This window comes from Mastomys coucha, unplaced genomic scaffold, assembly GCF_008632895.1.
Source record: "Mastomys coucha isolate ucsf_1 unplaced genomic scaffold, UCSF_Mcou_1 pScaffold12, whole genome shotgun sequence".
Taxonomy (NCBI): domain Eukaryota; kingdom Metazoa; phylum Chordata; class Mammalia; order Rodentia; family Muridae; genus Mastomys; species Mastomys coucha.
The window spans coordinates 86,778,075-86,796,048 of NW_022196894.1; the positions used below are offsets into that span (position 1 = coordinate 86,778,075).

The following is a 17,974-nucleotide window of genomic DNA, read 5'->3' on the forward strand; positions in this document are numbered from 1 at the left end:
AGCACTTGTATCCGGGCATAAATGTAAATATTTAAAAGATACCTTAGCACCACTGTGATTTAGTTAAAGAACAGTAGTAAGTTCACCCTGAAGGCCTAAGAGCTCCTCCATCATGGAGCTTTGGCTGGATTTACAGTGTCAGATATAAATATACCCAGAAAGAACAACTGACTAATCCATAATAGTTCAGCCACTACTGTGATGCGGGGCCTGTATCAACCAAAAAGTCTAAGTCACTTATGGCACTTCTTCTGAAAGTAATTAAAAGCCAAGAGGTTATGAGAAATGATTCAAATGCAGTGCTACCTGGCACAGAGTACATTTGCTGTAACCTTGATTACTACTGGTGTCCTGCTTATTATATTTTTTTAGTTTGTCAATTTATTTTATTTTGGCTTTTCAAGACAGGGTTTCTGTGTCACAGCTCTTCTGGGACATGCTCTATAGACCAAGCTACCTCAAACTCAGAGATTCACTCACCTCTGTTCCCTGAGTGCTGGGACTAAAGATGTGTGGCGCCACACGTGGCTCTGTTTGTTCCAGACATAAGGAAATTCCACCTCAAGACTGAGGGTTTAAAACATAAAATGGGAAAATGTAACTGGTTTGGGGAATGGTATTTTAAAGAAACCCACCCAATTTAACTGTTAGACTGTTAAATCAATGGACCTTACCTAGGAATTTTCCCTAGGGAACAATGGAATTGGTCCTAGGGTTCTCAGACTGGGATGAGAAAACGTCACCAACCAGGTCTCCATCACCTGTCATACCTCTGGAAAGGGGAGCCCCAATAGTTCGTCAGTGGTGAGTGGGACTTTATCTAGACCAAGATAGCTTAGATGGGCATAGTCCTAACTCTCTATGTAGCTCTTAATCTCAAAGGCACTTGAGATTTACAGAGAGGTAATCTTGGAATCATTTTTCCCTGTTTCAATGTGGCTAATATTGTAAACCTCCTACATGTGCTTTTCACTATTAAAAAGAAAATTTAAAAAGAAGGGGAGGAAGCATCCACTAAAAGTTGCCAAATAATAGTAATTATTAACACCAGACTAGGTTCTGTAGATTATTACATCTAAGGATAAAGAAATTAGGACTGGTCCATCTTAAGACCCATGTCATGGAAAGGAGGCTACCCCTGACACAGAATCTGGAGGTCCAGTAACAAGAGGTTGGGTAGACCAGAGTCCTAGGATAGAACCAAGCATGAAGACCAGCAAAAATGTCAATGAAATTATTTCTAATGATATTCTATTATGCCTTAGACCAGAGCGTAACAGAAGAGGCTCACAGAGCCAGAGAGATTTTATCGAGCAACTGATAGAAACAGATACAGAGACTTACAACCAAACATTAGCCAGAGCTGAGGGAATCCAAAGAAAGAGGGGTGAAGGACTGTAGGAACCAGGAGGATCAAACCTACACCACGCACATGCTCACACACACACACACACACACACACACACACACACACACACACACACACATACACACACACACACACACACCTACAGAATGAACTAGCCTGGGCTCATAGGGTCTCACTGAGACTGAGCTGACAATCAGAAAGCCTGTGTGGGTCTGATCTGTATAAATGCTATAGTTGTATGGCTTGGTCTTCTTGTAGAACTCCTAAGAGTGGGAGTAGAACCATCTCTCATACATACATGTATGCAAAGCACTTATACATAAAAATAATGTTTGGGTTTTTTTATTTTCTTTTTTTTATTAGATGTTTTCTTTATTTACATGTCATACAATATCTCTTTTCCCAGTTTCCTCTCCAATAAATAAATAAATGAATAAATAATAAATAAATAAAATAAAACAAAAACAAACCCCTGTTCCCTCCCTCCCCCTGCTCACCACCCTACCCTCTCCTGCTTACTGGCCCTGACAGAGAAAGATGAAAATTCTTATAAGGGGACAGAAAATCTGTAAGGCAGAAGAGATGTATAGTTCATATTCCCAGTGTGTGGATGTTAAATATCTCTTACCTTAGCAGGGCCTCTAACCTTCTGGAAATCTGAAAGGACAACCCCTGAGAATGGCCCATGCTATATCAGATGTAGTAAACTGAACACTGGACTGAAACATGGTTGAAAACTGGACCCATACATTGTGTTTTCTAGAAATCAAAAGTGAAATGGACATCATTCCCACAGGTATTTATCAGGTTGTAACTTTGGGGTCAACACCCTGGAAGGAGGTAGAAAAAGCAAGATTTGATGACTGGAGAAGAAATCACATTGTGACTCTTATTGCATAGCATTGTCTCATCCCACTAAGTTCTCTGGCACTGAAAAAGGACATTGGATTCATCTACTTAGGTCAGTATACCACATGATTATGTAATTCATGATATATGGGTCACCTCTGAAAGGTTGTAACTTTAGGTCTGTTTCAAGGTGTTAAAACATACCCTGATTCCCTGCTTGCTGGTGACAACCCTCAACTGGAGCAGAGCAGCAAAGCCTTCCATGAACTGAAGTCTTGAGGAGCTTCTCCGAATTATCATCCTATACATCACACCTCCTACTGCTCTACTGAAAGGCTAGAGCATGTTGGATGTCACCAGTCTGAGCTGACTTTTCAATAGTAGGAATAGTAACCACAAAATGAAAATATGAAGCAATACAATTCCTCATTATTTGTTGAGAAAGAGAAAGCATCTTTCTGAAATTCTCATAAGGAGTATTGGAAACCCTTTCTAATATTAATGTTTCTGTGAGCAAGTCTAGGAAAACACTTAAGGTTGTATCCCAGTGCATTTTAAAACAGTGCTGTAGACAATAGACATTATACTTCTTATCATTGGAATTACATAAATTTTCAGATTGAACAAATGTCCATGAAAATATAAAAAATATAATCACTTAGAATACAAGACAAGAAATTATTTGACCATATTTTTATACAGTTAACTATAAAAGAAGCACAAGATCCACTCTATATTACATATATATTTCATATATATATGTCTATTCCATATATATCTATTCCATACATATGTACATATATACATATGTGTATATATATATGATTCCATATATATGTATATATGTGCATATATACATATATATGGAATAAATCAGTGGAATCCAGTCAGAACCTAAACAATATGACAGTCACTATAAAATCATATTAACATTTTATGATTTATAGCCTCATTTTTTAAATTTATAACTTCCAATGTCAAGTCTACCTCATGGGTTTTTTTTTTTTGAAGTTTATCTAAAATAATTTTAACATGCTGCCTTGCATGTTACTTGATAGCTCATACCTGTCAGATTCTTCCCCAAATCTCTAACTATGTGATTAAATATCATAAAATTATTTGAATCTGATCATTCATAGCAACACACTACATGCTAGTGGGACTTTTGTACAGTTTTGACCTAGTAATTATTTCTCAAAAGATTTACCTGAACACTTAAAGCTTCTCTTTGTGAAGTTGAATATTATCAGCCTGTGCTGTATCTGGAACAACCTGGCTGATGGCTCTACATGACACGAGTTGAAAGGAAAGTACAACCCTTTCCTCAGGGCTATCCTAATTCGGCGATGCGTATTTGTATAAATAAGATGTGGTGATGTGAAGCTATAAAGTTTCATTATCCAGTGTGTTTTTTTATGTGACATAAAAGACCTGATCCCTGTGGGAATCACAAGGTCCAATAAAGTATAAAAGACCATAAAGTTCGTGATGTGTGTTAATGAAGAAAAATAGTGGGCTTGCTTAGCTAAGTAAGTTTATTAGGGAACTCATTTGCATTTCCTTCCTCATGGAGGTAATAGAAGATAAATTATATAGCCAAAACAACCAGGGGTTATAAAAACCAATGTCATTATTTATGAATGCCTTCTTTGAGAAGAGTGCCTTCAAGTACTCTGATTTCAAAGTGTGACTGAATGAAAGATTATGGTCATAGACTAAACTCCTTATACCTGATAAGGAAGAGAGAAAGTTGGTAAGAAATATTGGAGCACTGTCTACACTGTGGGAGTTTTAATAGAGTATACCATGATCTGAATGTAGAAGAGAGCACATAATTTATAAAGTAGGAAATGATAATGTGTCTTCTTTGGAAATTCAAATGCTATAATAGCCATAGCTGGAGTCATAACAACAATCAGCCGTATAAGAATACCTGAATGTGCAGAACTCAATTGGAAGAAAATTAACAGCCATAGTCAGGGGCATGTTCCCCATACTTATTCCATGAATTGCATGCAGTCTTCTGAAATGGACACTAAATGACCTTCATCTACCACATTCTATATTCTTGTTTAGGCTCTCCTCTGGTGTGCAAAGTCAAAACTATGGCTTGTTTCTCATGGATTGGATATGGTAATGGTAACAAAATGTCATTTGCACAATCAAGGTATAAAAGGATACCTTTTGTCTTGCTGACACCCTCAGATCCAGTTCATACACAATTGGGTGGAAGGCCCAGTGAGGAGCAATGGTGTTTACAGGGCAGCTAAGTTATCAATCCAACATACAGCTAAGAGTTGAATGCTTTCCACAGCAATGTGAATAGGCTTTGAAGAGGGTCTGTATCCAGTCTCAATGACTATAGAGCTGGTACCAGTTTATCACTTTCTTGATGCTTGTAGGGAACTCACAGAAAAAAAAAAAAAGAGCCCAGAGAATCCATATCAGAATCCCTGCCTTCATCATAAAATGACAAAACAACCTGTGTGGCTTTAAGTCATTGCATTTTGAAGTAATTTATTTATCCATATATTTGTAACTTAAATGCCTTGGTAGTTAAAACTATCAGGTCCATAAATTTCATATTGAAAACGAAGAAAAAATTGTGTGGGGTAACTGCCAGCTTCTTCAGGGGTAACACATCCAGATGCAGCTTTCCTGTGGGCTGCTACTTCCCTTGTCACCTTTTGTCCAAGTTGAGTCACTTTATAGAATGCCACTGCACCCATAGCCTGATTAGCCTGACATCTGCAGAGTGACCAGCTCAAGTATAGGTGCATCTTTATTTAGATGAGTAGTTCTCAAACTTCTAAGGCTGTGACCCTTTAAAATACACTACCTCCTGCTATGGGGACCCCAACCATAAATTATTTTGTTGCTCCTTCCTAACTATAATTGTGCCACTGTTATATATCATAATTTAAATACCTGATATTAGACCTTTGTGAAAGGGTGATTCATCCTCCCATAAGAATCAGGAACCACAGTTTGAGAACATCGGAGCTTGATTCTTTCTTCATCCTGTGTTAGTCATCTCTTTTCTGAGTTGTATACGTTCCTATTGTAAAGTCTTATTAGGATTTTTGATAAATAAATAATGCTTGAAATCCAGTCTTGTATGTATGCAGGGTTGAGTGTGTGACTTCTAGTTTGTTTCAGGACATCCATTTGTCTTTGGTCACAAACACAAGTTGCTTTTTGTTATTAAAGCTGTTCCATTTGTTTTCAGTTAGTTTGTAAAGTATTTTTATCTGAACATGGTAGAAAGGGAGAAACTGGCATACACAGGAACCAGAGTCATCTCCTGTGTTTGATATCCAGGCTTTCATGCTCAGTAGCTGCAAACACGTCCAGAGATTCTGTTATGAACAGAGAACGCTCCGCTCGCTCAGATAAAGTAAATGCTCTACATTTCTGGGAAAACTTAATGTTCAATAGAAACACCTGGAATGTCTAAAATATACATCTACCATGCCAGGTGGCCACACAGAGTGAACATAATTCAATTGGGATACAGCCTAAAATTAAAAGCTTTTTAAAAAGCTTTCTGAGGGATTGTAATGGACAAGCAGGATTGGAAATCAGTGATTTAGCACAAAGCCCCAGTTAAAATATCAAGAATTATAGAGGCTTATTTCAAGTGATATAGATAATTAGTTCTAATGCCAGAGCTAGATGATGAATCCTCTGATACAGGATACTTGGCTGTTCAACCACTGAGTTTCCCTGCATGTATTCATTATTTTAATCATTTATCAAGCAAGAACAAAATGAGAAATTCTTCAATACAAAAAAGCTGGGATACAATGATAATCAGCCCAGAGTCACCAAGTGATTTTTTTAAGACAAATATTTTAGACAATATCTAAAGTAAGAAATAAAATGTAACTAATGCATTCAAGTATATGCTTACGACCTTGAGCATACAGTGTAGTAAAAGTATCAGATTTATAATAGTGTGCAGAGGCCTTTTGATTATCACTGGGGAATAAAGAATATGAAGCTAAGAATGAAAATCTGGGGATTATATTAAGTGTAGCTACTCTGAAAATTATGTTTTCTCAAATTATCAGTATTGGTCAGTGTGCTAAGCCATTTTTCCACGGCTGTAACAAAATACCTTAGGGTAGGCACTGACTGAAGGAATGAATGTTCTTAAGCTTACAGTGTGAAAGCAGATAGTCCAAACATCGGGGCATAAGATTTTTAGCAAATCTGGTGAAGGCCACCCTACCTACACCACTTCACAGAGGGCTGTATCATGGGAAAAGTGCATATAGAAAGGCCACATGACAAAGCAGGAAGCTAAAACAATCAGGAGTCAGGCTTTCTCTTTCTTATATAACTGTCTGGTAAGAAGTCATTCAAATCTAATGGGAAATGCATTAATTCCTTCCATAAACAGGCACACCAATGTTCTCAGGACTTCCCCAGTCCATCCATTACATGGTACCAGCCCATTACTGGCCTATAGAGGTCCAAGCTCACAACACATGGATATGTGACACATACTCACTATATAGGTGAGGTTTTCAAAGATACTATGTAAAGATTATCTAAATGATCCAGGCATGGTAGAGCATGCCTCTTGCCTAAAAGTGTGAAAGGTGGAGGAGGGAGGATCAGAGCTCAAGGGTCATTCTCCATGACATACCAAGTTAGAGGAGATGCTGACCCAAATAATAGCCTGTCTCAAAACCAAAGATTATCTAAATGGTAAACAATCTATTCTCTTTTCATTAAGACGCTTATCCCATAAGATATTTATAGATGGATACCACAAATTTTGATTATATCCATTCCACCATTTCCTCTTTCTGCTCACTCACATTCTCATTCCATTATGTTGCCCAAACACATCACCCTCCCAAATTCATGACTTCTTACTTCCAGTTAGTACTGCTTATATGTGAATGCTTATGGGGCTATCCACTGGGGTATAGGGGAACTGACAAGAGACCACACCCTAGAAGAAGAGTGATTCTCCCTTCCTAGCACCACAGTAAGAAGTGGGACAAGTCGTGACAATATTTAAGAAGGATAGTTCGTTTTCTTTAAAACTGTAGTCTCTGGCAGAAGGACTAGACTCCAGTGTATGGCTCCATTTATATGCATATAGGAACAGCACAAAGTAGGCTTAGTGGATTACAGAAAGAATCACATGGCATTTGGAGGGGTTGGAGATCTGGAAGTTCACTTGAAAAGGAGGTACATTAGAGGTAGGAGTAGAGACAATATATCCAAAGTACATCATATGCAGGTATAAAAATCTCAAAGAAGAAAAATGTATATTAAAAGAATGTGGTCACCATAAGTAAAGATATAATTCCCCACGGATAAATGTAGCTAATGCAAATTAGTTTTCTGTTTTGTATCAACAAATATAAGTATAGAAAAGAACTCATTTTCAGAATAAATGATAATTTACAATAAGTAGGGTAATTAGAGTTAAACACATTTGTTATATGTTTCTAGGGAAGCATAATGCATGATACTTATTTGGCTGCCAATCTGTCCCTACCACTATTCTAATACTCTTTGCCAAATTCTTTCTAAAAATTTCTAAAAATCAGATCTACAAAATAGAGCCATCATTCTGGCTCCCTGGTATACTTGTTTAAGAACCCACAGAACACCATAGGCATTTAGTTCAGAGCATTTTACAGGAGACATACAATTTCCCTTAAATGGTTTCAGGATCTTCAGACCCCCTTTGACCTGTACAGGACTCAAGCCATCCTTTGGACAACTCAACCAATTAAAAAATAAAGAAGCAGCCTGGAGGCCAATGTTGTTCAGCCTTCTCTCAAGTGCAATATAACAAGAACTTTTAAAAAAATGTTCTCTCGTTCTTCTTTTGGTCTTCAATGCAAAATTCCTCATTTGAAAAACCTAAGGCTCTAAAAATATTTGAAGTCCCCTGGTGTACTCTGTTTACCAATGATAAATGTTTGATTGCCAACCTTTCATCTTTATAGAGTACTTGAGTGAGAGACCAGCAGGCAGATCATGTTACCAGGGACAGGATTTCACTTCTGAAGGATTGAAAGAGATGTAAGAAGTTTATTTATCTTGTGAATCAAATCATTCTAAGAGATGTATTTCATCCAAAGCATCATGTCATTTTTCTGTAACTAGAAATACAGAGACATTAATGTTCACAAAAATTATACAATAGTAGGAAGTGAACAGAGAGAAAAAAATAATTCACTAGATCATAATCCTTCTAATTTCCTGAATTATCTGAACCCAGATACCTCATTAGAAAACATGCTTTACTAGAGCAACATGTAGAGTTATACCTCCTACCTAACATGTGTATCTAAATGAAAAGAAGGATGAACAATGTATATCAGAACCATACTCCATAAAATATTCTCATTATTTATTTTGTTTATAAATGCTTTCCTGAACATACATATGTGTACCACATGCATTCTTGAGACTCACAGAGGCAGAAAAAGACATTTAATCTCCCGAGAACTGGAGTTACAATTTTCAATCACAATGTAGGTACTAGGAATTAAACCCATGTCATCTGAAACAGATGTCAGTACTCCAAACTATGGAGCCATCTCTCCAGCCACTTAAACTACTTTTTGATAGGTACTTACTTGAAAAGCTCTAAGACAACATGTAACAGAAATAGCTGCATATTGATCTTTGTTGTAGATTCACAATCCAAGTTATGGAATCAATTTATATGTCTATTAACTGATGAATAGATGAAGATAATGGAGTATATGTCATGTGTCATTAAGCCTAAAGCATTAAAATGATAGGCTGCAACTAATATTTCTCATAGGTTGTCACTAACCTCAGAGACAGCACAAGTCCAGGAGACAATGGTGTGTACTATGTCTCAGCAAAATGATGATGCAATATAACTGTATAAGACATGGTACACAAATATATATGCAGGTAAAGCATGCATACAAATCAAAATTTAAATATAAAGAATAAAATAGGGCTAGAGGGATGGCTCAGCAGTTAGGAGCACTGACTGCTCTTCCAGAGGTCCTAAGTTCAATTCCGAGCAAACACATGGTGGCTCACAACCATCTGTAATGGGATCTGATGCCCTCTTCTGGTATGTCTGAAAACAGCTACAGTGTACTCATATAAATAAATGAATGAATGAATAAATAAATAAATAAATAAATAAATAAATACTTCTTTAAAAAATAATAAAATAAATAAAAATAAACAAATAAAATTAAATTTGAAATACTGGACTGTTTACTTAGACACAAGCAATTCAAGAAAGCATAACTTGAAAATGGAATGTGGTGGTTTTTAATGAGAATGGATCCCAACGTAATAGGCATTTGAAAATTTGGTTCCTCTTTGGTGATTTTGGGTAGAAGGTTTAGGTGATTCACCCTTTAGATTAAATACATCACTAGGTGTGGGCTCTGAGATAAGTAAGACTCTACCATTTCCAATTGGCTTGTTATGCTTTGTGCTTGAGATTCAAAATGTAAGAACTCACATCCTGATCCTGTTCCTATCACTTGCAACCATGCTGTCTCTTGCACAATGGTCTTGGATCCACTGCAACCACAAGCCAGTGGTTTATGAGAATAAACTTTTTCTTCTTTAAGTTGCTTCACTTGTGATGTTTTAGTGACACAATAGAGAAGTAACTAATGCAGAAATAAAAATGGTAACTGATATAAAACATTTATCACATCACAAATCACTAGTGAGATTAGGGGTTGGTGCCAAGTTGTAGAGTGGAGCATATTTCTATAGCTATGAAGGAGATTCCCACTGAATAGACATGCCATTTAATTTCCAAAAGATCATTCTTGGGATCAGCAAGATGGCCCAGAGAAGAAGAAGTTTATCATTAAACATGATAACTTGAATTTATTCCTTCAACCACACATGGTAGGAAGAGAGAACCAACTCCTACAAGTTGACTTGTAACTTCTGTACACATGCCACAGAACATACACCTATACACACATGCTCACATGTGCCCATGTGCACACACACACACACACACACACACACTCACACCACAAATCACAAGTATTTTAGGTTTCTAAGAATGATCGTCCTAATATGTTGTGGAGGACAGACTGGAGAATAGAGGTGAGAAGGAAGACAGCTTGAGGACAGGAAGACTCTAGGCTATGGTTACCACACAGAACCAGTATACGAAATGATCAAAATTAAAGTGGGGTTGTACAGATGACAACTGAATTAAAACAGCTCTAGCCCACTCACTGTTTTAAATTATGTATCGGCTAGTATAAATTTATAAATTACAGGTTTATAGTTTTATTTGTCCAAATAGACATTATTAAGAGGACATATGAATGAAAAAATATGACATAAAAAGAACATTTATTTAGTTTTAGTAAAAATATTTCAATTTTCTTTGGCATTTAAAAGATACTAAAACTTATAAATTGTTTTGGTGAAACTAAACTTCATAGAGATAATATCCGTAAATATGAGTAAGTTCATAATAGTGTTCAGATCTCAAAGTAACATAATCACTCTAACACAGTGTGTCTAGTGCAAATGGAAAGATTACTTAGACACAAATTCACATGGAGGACTGAGCCTCACAGGAAAATCATTGTTTAGAATCGGTAAATCTGGAATATGCCTGATCATGCTGTTGAAAGCTCTCTTTCTTTTTTGGGGGGGAAGGGAAGGTTTGAAGTAGGAGTCTACAAGAGGAAATAGAGCCATAAACAGAGATCTTGTTGAAATGACAAACGGAACTTTCCCTTTTTAGTGTGCAGACATAAGGTCTTCACAAAAGAAAAGATAAAAGGCTGCTTTGAAGCCTTGTGAGAGGACTTCAAGCAAAGAGCTCACAGAGGTCTCCAAGCTGCAAGACAATTGCAGCCTCAGTTCTAAGAAAGACATGGTTAAGACCAGACAAAAGCAAAGAGAGGCTACTCAAAGCTATTATTAATAAATGCTGAAAATTAGCAGGAATATTTCTGGGTTGTAGATTGTAGCTTTTCCTTCGCTCTTCTTCAAAATTGTATGCCATATTTTTCTAAATACAGTGATGCTTAAATTACCTCTCTGTGGGCTTCTCATCTGATCAGTTCAAAAGACAACCAAGGAGAGTCATGTATCTCAGGAATCCTGTGCTCTGATTTCAACAAAGAATGAGAAATGATGGATGTTTTATCTTTACAAACACAAACATAGGTTTAATATACTTAATTAAGAAATCTATAATGCTATAAAATCTGAAAGTTTTAGGGGGCCACATGAGACAATTTTCATACCTGACTTCATATGACAGGTCATGATATTGGCTCAGTAAAATCACTATATAAAATTACCTTCAGGTCTTCATCACAAGATGTATATAAAACTTAAAAAATGTTTAGATTTGAGCCCCAACCTCATGATACCTTATTAGAGCTGTGTATCTACTTTAAAACTAAATTTCTGAAATGATTTTCATCCCAGGGATTTCAGATAAGTGATGTTGAAACTACATGTCTACAGTGTCTCAAGCTTGAAGAATCATTCACAGTGTCTCTTGGCCAATGTGAACATTTCTGCCAAAGTGAACTTCTGGGTATAAAATGTCAAAGATCATTCTGTCACTTATAAGAATACCAATTATCATAGATTTTTAGATTTGCCTCCTATGGAGGAGGCAAGGTTAGTATTACACAAAGAGAAAAATCAATATTATTTTTTTTTAGTCAACTATTACTTTCTGGATTCAAATATTGTACCAGATGTTTGAAATCAGCCACTGAATAACTCACTAGTTCTTTCCATGAAACTATCGAAGATCCTCTTTGTATTGTAATGAATTATCAATACATTTATTTCTTCATAGCTCTGGAATTTAGAAGCCCCAAATTTCTGCATGGGATGAAGTGAAGAAGTCTGTGAGGCCTGGGTCTAGGAGAGTGTCTGCTCATTACCTCTTCTACCTTCTGTAGACTATGGAAATCTTTGTCTGGGCTTTTATGTCTACAGTCTCTATATAGGACATATTCTCTTCTCTCCTTCTACCTGCCAATTCTTCTGATTCTGTCATTAAAGGACATTTATAAGCCACACACATAATGCACTGCACTCTTACCTTCTCAAGCTTAACTAAAGATCTATAGACACTCTTTATTCAAATAAAGTTATATTGATGAGTTCTAAATATTGGGACCTGATTCATTGAAGGACTATTACTTGCTTAACTTCCTACACTTTATTCCATTTACTGAACAGCACTGGAGACCATAAATTCAATGAGTGGTAAATATATGCTATAGCAAGCTAGTTGGAATAACCGGGGTAGTTAAGGTGGGTTGTCTACACTATGGCAAAAGGATCTGTGACTTCAGGAATTAGAAACATAAGAGCAGGTATTTAGAATACCTTCTTTGACTGGGCTTCATTAAGCCTAAGGGAGGAAAAAATGGGTGAACTATACTCACATCTGCAGCAAGAACTTTAAGAAAGAATACGTAAAGAGGAAGGCCCCTATATTTTTGAAAAGTAAAGATCCCTCATGGTCACCACAAAGAAAGCATTGGAAAAACAGTACACATATTTAGGAGGTAAGGAAGGTTCTTGCAGACAATTACACAACTTCTACTTTCACAGAGTAAAACAAGGAAGCATTGGAGTGTTGAACAGACATAGGAATGAACTTTATGTTTTGAAATTTTATGTTGACTGCTATGATAAAAATGGGATAGAGAGAGTAGAAGGAGATCCCTGGCTATGTACAGAATCTTCACACTCATCTAGATGAACACTGGTGGAAGGGTCAGAGCTATGGATAATAATTACAGATATATTCTGAAAGTAGTGCCAAATCTATTTCCTGATGAACTGGATGTGGAAGGCAATTGTGGTTTTTACCACTTTTTACTAAATGGGATGAACCTGCTATCAAGTGAGGTAGAGAAAACATTAGGTAGTAAAAGATTAGAGAAAAGAAATTATGAGTTGAGTTTTAGACTCTTTTCTATGTATCAGACTCATATGGACTTGGCAAACACGACGTTGGCTGTATAAACTGAGAAATATATAAGATAGGACTTCAAATGTTCAAATAATCTAGATTTGTAGATTATCCAAGAGGCCAAGGGATACAATAAACGCAGAATAATCAAGAATCAGGTGGTCTGAGAAGAGCTAAGAGATCCCAGAATAGAGATAAGGGCACCGTAGTGGTGGGAAAAGACAGAAACATGAGAGAGAAGACTTAGAAATATGAACCATGAAATAGGAGAAGCAAAGGAGTAGAAATATTGGAGTTAATAAAAACACCAATAAGAAACTAAAATAACTACTAATTACTAATGTCTGGCCAACTGAGCTGAAAATGGACCACTGATGTATGGATTTATCACAACGCCTGAACTGAAGTTCACATCAATTGGGTACCAAGGGCAAAAGCTAACTATAGTGACTTTAAGAAGTCCTTCTGAGTCCCAGGCCAGAAATCATTCCATTTAACCATTCTGTGTCAGTATATAATATTTACACACATTTATATGTGCATTTTATGTTTAAAATGAGTATACTCATTTTTCTGCTGTTAATAATGTTTCCCCTTACATACTTTTGAAGAAGCTAAATGCCTCTTTTCTTCTTAAAATGCATATATTTATTTCTCCAGTGAATTTTCTGATGCAAGATTTATTCTCTGCAATGAGTGCTATGAGCTGGAATCTTTGCTCTCAGAACACAGTTGTGTGGATTTGGACAGTGATGACAGCTTATCCCTCATGAGAGCACTATTTACTGGCATTTTCTGTCTCAGTATCATTGCTGACCCACACAAAACAATGGAAGCAAACTCGTATTTATCCCTACCAGGGCAAAGTCTAGTGAGAATATTTTAAGATAAGTACTCTAGGTAAGCTAGAGATCCTGAAAGTTTTTCAGCACACAGGAAAAAACTAACATACCTAACGTGCACACTAAGACAAAATGGCTAAGTACATAGGTTCTCTAACTTTTATCATCTGGCAGACCTCTGGCTAGGTTTTTTTTAAACTATACTAATTTCTTGTCTTACAACTCAGTGTGACAATGCTATGAACTACTTAATTCAGAGGTTTCCATAAATGATTTATAGTGGGGCTTGAAATTATGATAATCCTGTGGGAGATATATATGAAATACTAGTGAACAAATAAAATTGCAAATGAAAAGATGGTACTAATGCTAATATTTTACCAAAGATGTCCACTCTAGAAGCTATTCATCTCTAATTATCATCAAGTTTTTCTTCAGGCTTTTATAACTCCAGAATAGAGAGGTTGTTTTAGCTCAAGTTAGCATCTGAGACCACTATGCATTGTTTCTTCTCTCAAACTTCCAAGGCTGGTAGTCATAGGTTAAGGCTATGTTGTTCCTCGAATAGTCTTTCCTGTCTTAAAGATGACTCCCTCCTGTGTGCTCCTATGGGCCCTACTTCATTTGCTACAGACCCAGGTTCTCTTTCTCTTCATATGACAAACACATCCTATGATGTTAAGACCTTACAACTCTGATCTCATTTAAAAGCAATATTATCCTTAAAGGTCCCATGTTCTAAAGGACTCATATTGAAGATTAATTCTTTAACATATGAATTAGGAAGTTAGCTCATGGTCAGTGTTATAGCACAACCTTTTTTCTTGTAGAGTAAGCCTTAAACACAATTTGAAAGTTATCGGTTACTTCCATAACATTGATGCCACGATTGCACAGATGGATATATATTTCCATGCCAATCAGTATTGTAGCTCCCAGATTTCACAACTGGGTTAGATTACTGAGGATTTTCTGTCTCTTCAGCCTGCAGAACACTTCCTGGTAATGTGAGAGATAGCCAAAGGAAAGTGAGTTTTAAAGACAGCACCAATTTGAATCTTCCATGCCCCATGACCAAAGTATTTGATGTGTTTTCAACAATAAAGTCTTAACAAATAAGTTATTGTGGGTGGCCAAGAGCAATGACAATAGACAGCATTCTGTGGAACTGGAAGAAGCTTCAGTTTTGTTTTAAAGTTGTGACTTCTCATATGGAAACCTACTACTTCATAAGCTTCCTAAAATATGTTTCTTTTAATTGATTGGAGTTATATTACATGAGGAAAAATGAAATTTTATTTTTCTCTTAATAAATAATATCACACTCCTCTGTGATCCCAATAGAGGAAGAATAATTAGGTTAAAAGCCATTCTGGGCTGTACAGAAAATTCAGGATCAGTGTGGTTTAAATGAGTCCCTGATTCCAAAAGAGAGAGAGAGAGAGAGAGAGAGAGAGAGAGAGAGAGAGAAAGGAAAAACACAGCTACCACATAGAAAGTGTTATGTGTACTAAGTAACACAAGGAAATGTGTATGTGAGCTGTAAATAAAAGAATAAGATAAACATTCATGAGAACATTACCTCTATTATCTAAAACATGAACCATATCACTGAGTCAGCCTGTGGGACCCTTAGCTGACCTAATGTGGTTGTTACACAAGAGACAAGTTCTGTTTTCTGCTTCAAACAAATCTAGTCTGCAGGGTCATCTACATGTCCCCAACTGTGACTGGGTTCACACACAAGATGTAAAATGAAAGTGTTCCCTGGATAGAAACATCCATGTTAGTAAACATTGGCACTCAACATAAGTACTCTTCTTGTTTTTATATTTATATAAAAGTATTGGAATTTTTCTTACAGAGTAAATGACCTTTCCACAGAGATTTTCAGTGTCACTTCTCCAGCAATTCAAACTCCTATATACATAGAGTATGGTTCTTGACTCCCTATTCTATTACATGAGTAACTGTCTTTCTTCTAACACCTCAAAGACTGTACTACTATAACATTATAAAACCTTGGCATAGGCAGTGTATGTAGGAAACCTACCTCATTCATTTCTTTAGCAGCATCTTGAATGTAAATTTTTCCAACTCTAAATACATTGCCAGGTTTAGTTCTACATAAAATTTAAGAGGATATTTAACCAGAACAATTTGAACAAACTTATTCAAGAATGTTCTGTTTATAATTAGTGAGTCTTTCAGTGTATTTATTAAAGTGAATATGTATGAATTCTGAAGGAATACGTTCTAAATTCAAACAATATTGTCATACATTTATGGGACATACTCCTTTAGAAATCTGCTTTAACTTTCAGTATTTCAATTTTCCTATCTCTAAACTGGCCTACAAGAGTTATCCAAAAGATTCTCCAACATATAATAAGGACACATGCTCCACTATGTTCATAGCAACCTTACTTATAATAGCCAGAAGCTGGAAAGAACCCAGATGTCCTTCAACAGAGGAATAGATACAAAAAATGTGTACATTTACACAATGGAGTACTACTCAGTTATTAAAAATGATGGATTCATGAAATTCTTAGGCAAATGGATGGAACTAGAAAATAAAATCTTGAAGTAACCCAATCACAAAAGAACACACATGGTATGCTATCACTGATAAATGGATATTAGCCCAAAACCTCACAATACCCAAGATACAATTCATGAAGCTCAAGAAGGAAGACTAAAGTGTGGGTGCTTCTGTCCTTCTTAGAAGGATAAAAAACTCATGGGAGCAAATATGGAGACAAAGTGTAGAGCAGAGACTGAAGGAAAGGCCATCCAGAGATTCTCACACCTGGGGATTCATCCCAAACACAGTCACTAAAACCCAACACTATTGTTAATGTCAACAAATGCTTGCTGAAAGGAACCTGATATATCTGTCTCCTGAGAGGCCCTACCAGAGCCTTCCAAATACAGAGGCAGATGTTAGCAGTCAACCATTGGACTGAGCATGGGGTCCTCAATAGAGGACTTAGAGAAGGGGTTTGCAATCTCATGGAAAAAACAGCAATATCAACCAGCCAGACCCTTCCATAGCTCTCAGGGACTAAACTACCAGCTAAGGAGTACACATGGCTCCAACTGCATATGTAGCAGAGGATGGCCTTGTCAGGCACCAATCAGAGGAGAGGTTCTTGGTCCTATGAAGGCTAGATAGATGCCCCAGTATAGGGGAATTGAGGGTGGGGAGGTGGGAGTTGATGGGTGGGTGGAGAAACACTCTCATAAAAGCAAGGAGAGGAGGGTAGCACAGGGGGCTTCTGGGAGGGGGGAAACCAAGAAAGGAGATAACATTTCAATGTAAATAAAGAAAATATCCAGTAATAAAAGAGAAAAAGGGCAAATGGAAGGCCTGCCTCCAGGGAGCGCTTTAACCCAGAGACTCAGGCAGGACCAGCCAACAGGGAGGCACAGGCCCCACAAGTCTCAGGGGAGTCACAGGGAAGCAGGGACAGGATCCTCTCAGCTTCTCAGTGACAGAGGTGGACCAGCGACCCTCTCTACCCCTTCCCTGCAAGTGGAGGGCCTGCCTCCAGGGAGTGCTTTAACCCAGAGACTCAGGTGAGATCCCCCATTTTCTCTCCAGTGACTTTCTAAGGCAGGTCAAGCAGAGAGACACAGGCCTCACAAGTCACAAGGGAGTTGCAGGGCTGCAGGGACAGGACAAGCTCTAGTCAGAGACACCAAGAACATCTAAAACAAGAAATCAAGAGATGGCAGAAAGGCAAACGCAAGAATCATACCAACAGAAACCAAGACTACTTGGCTTCATCAGAACTTAGTACTCCTACTGCAGCAAGTCCTGGATATCCCAAAATACCAGAAAAGCAAGAACTGGATCTAAAATCATATTTTACAATATTGATAGAGGAACTTAAGAAGGACATGAATAACTCCCTTAAAGAAATACAGAAGAACACAGGTAAAGAG

The 17,974-nt window shown here is 37.0% G+C and overlaps 1 long non-coding RNA gene across 1 annotated transcript in view; it reads right to left on the minus strand.

Moving 5' to 3' along the window:
- Window positions 1-489: 489 nt before the first annotated feature.
- The window catches only part of LOC116086595, a 23,817-nt gene continuing 6,332 nt past the window's right edge, over window positions 490-17,974 (minus strand). Inside the window, exons 2-3 of the long non-coding RNA XR_004116992.1 lie at window positions 11,269-11,342; window positions 490-567 (exon numbers count right to left, since the gene is read on the minus strand). This is a non-coding gene — a long non-coding RNA (uncharacterized LOC116086595). The remainder of the gene's footprint in view (window positions 568-11,268; window positions 11,343-17,974) is intronic.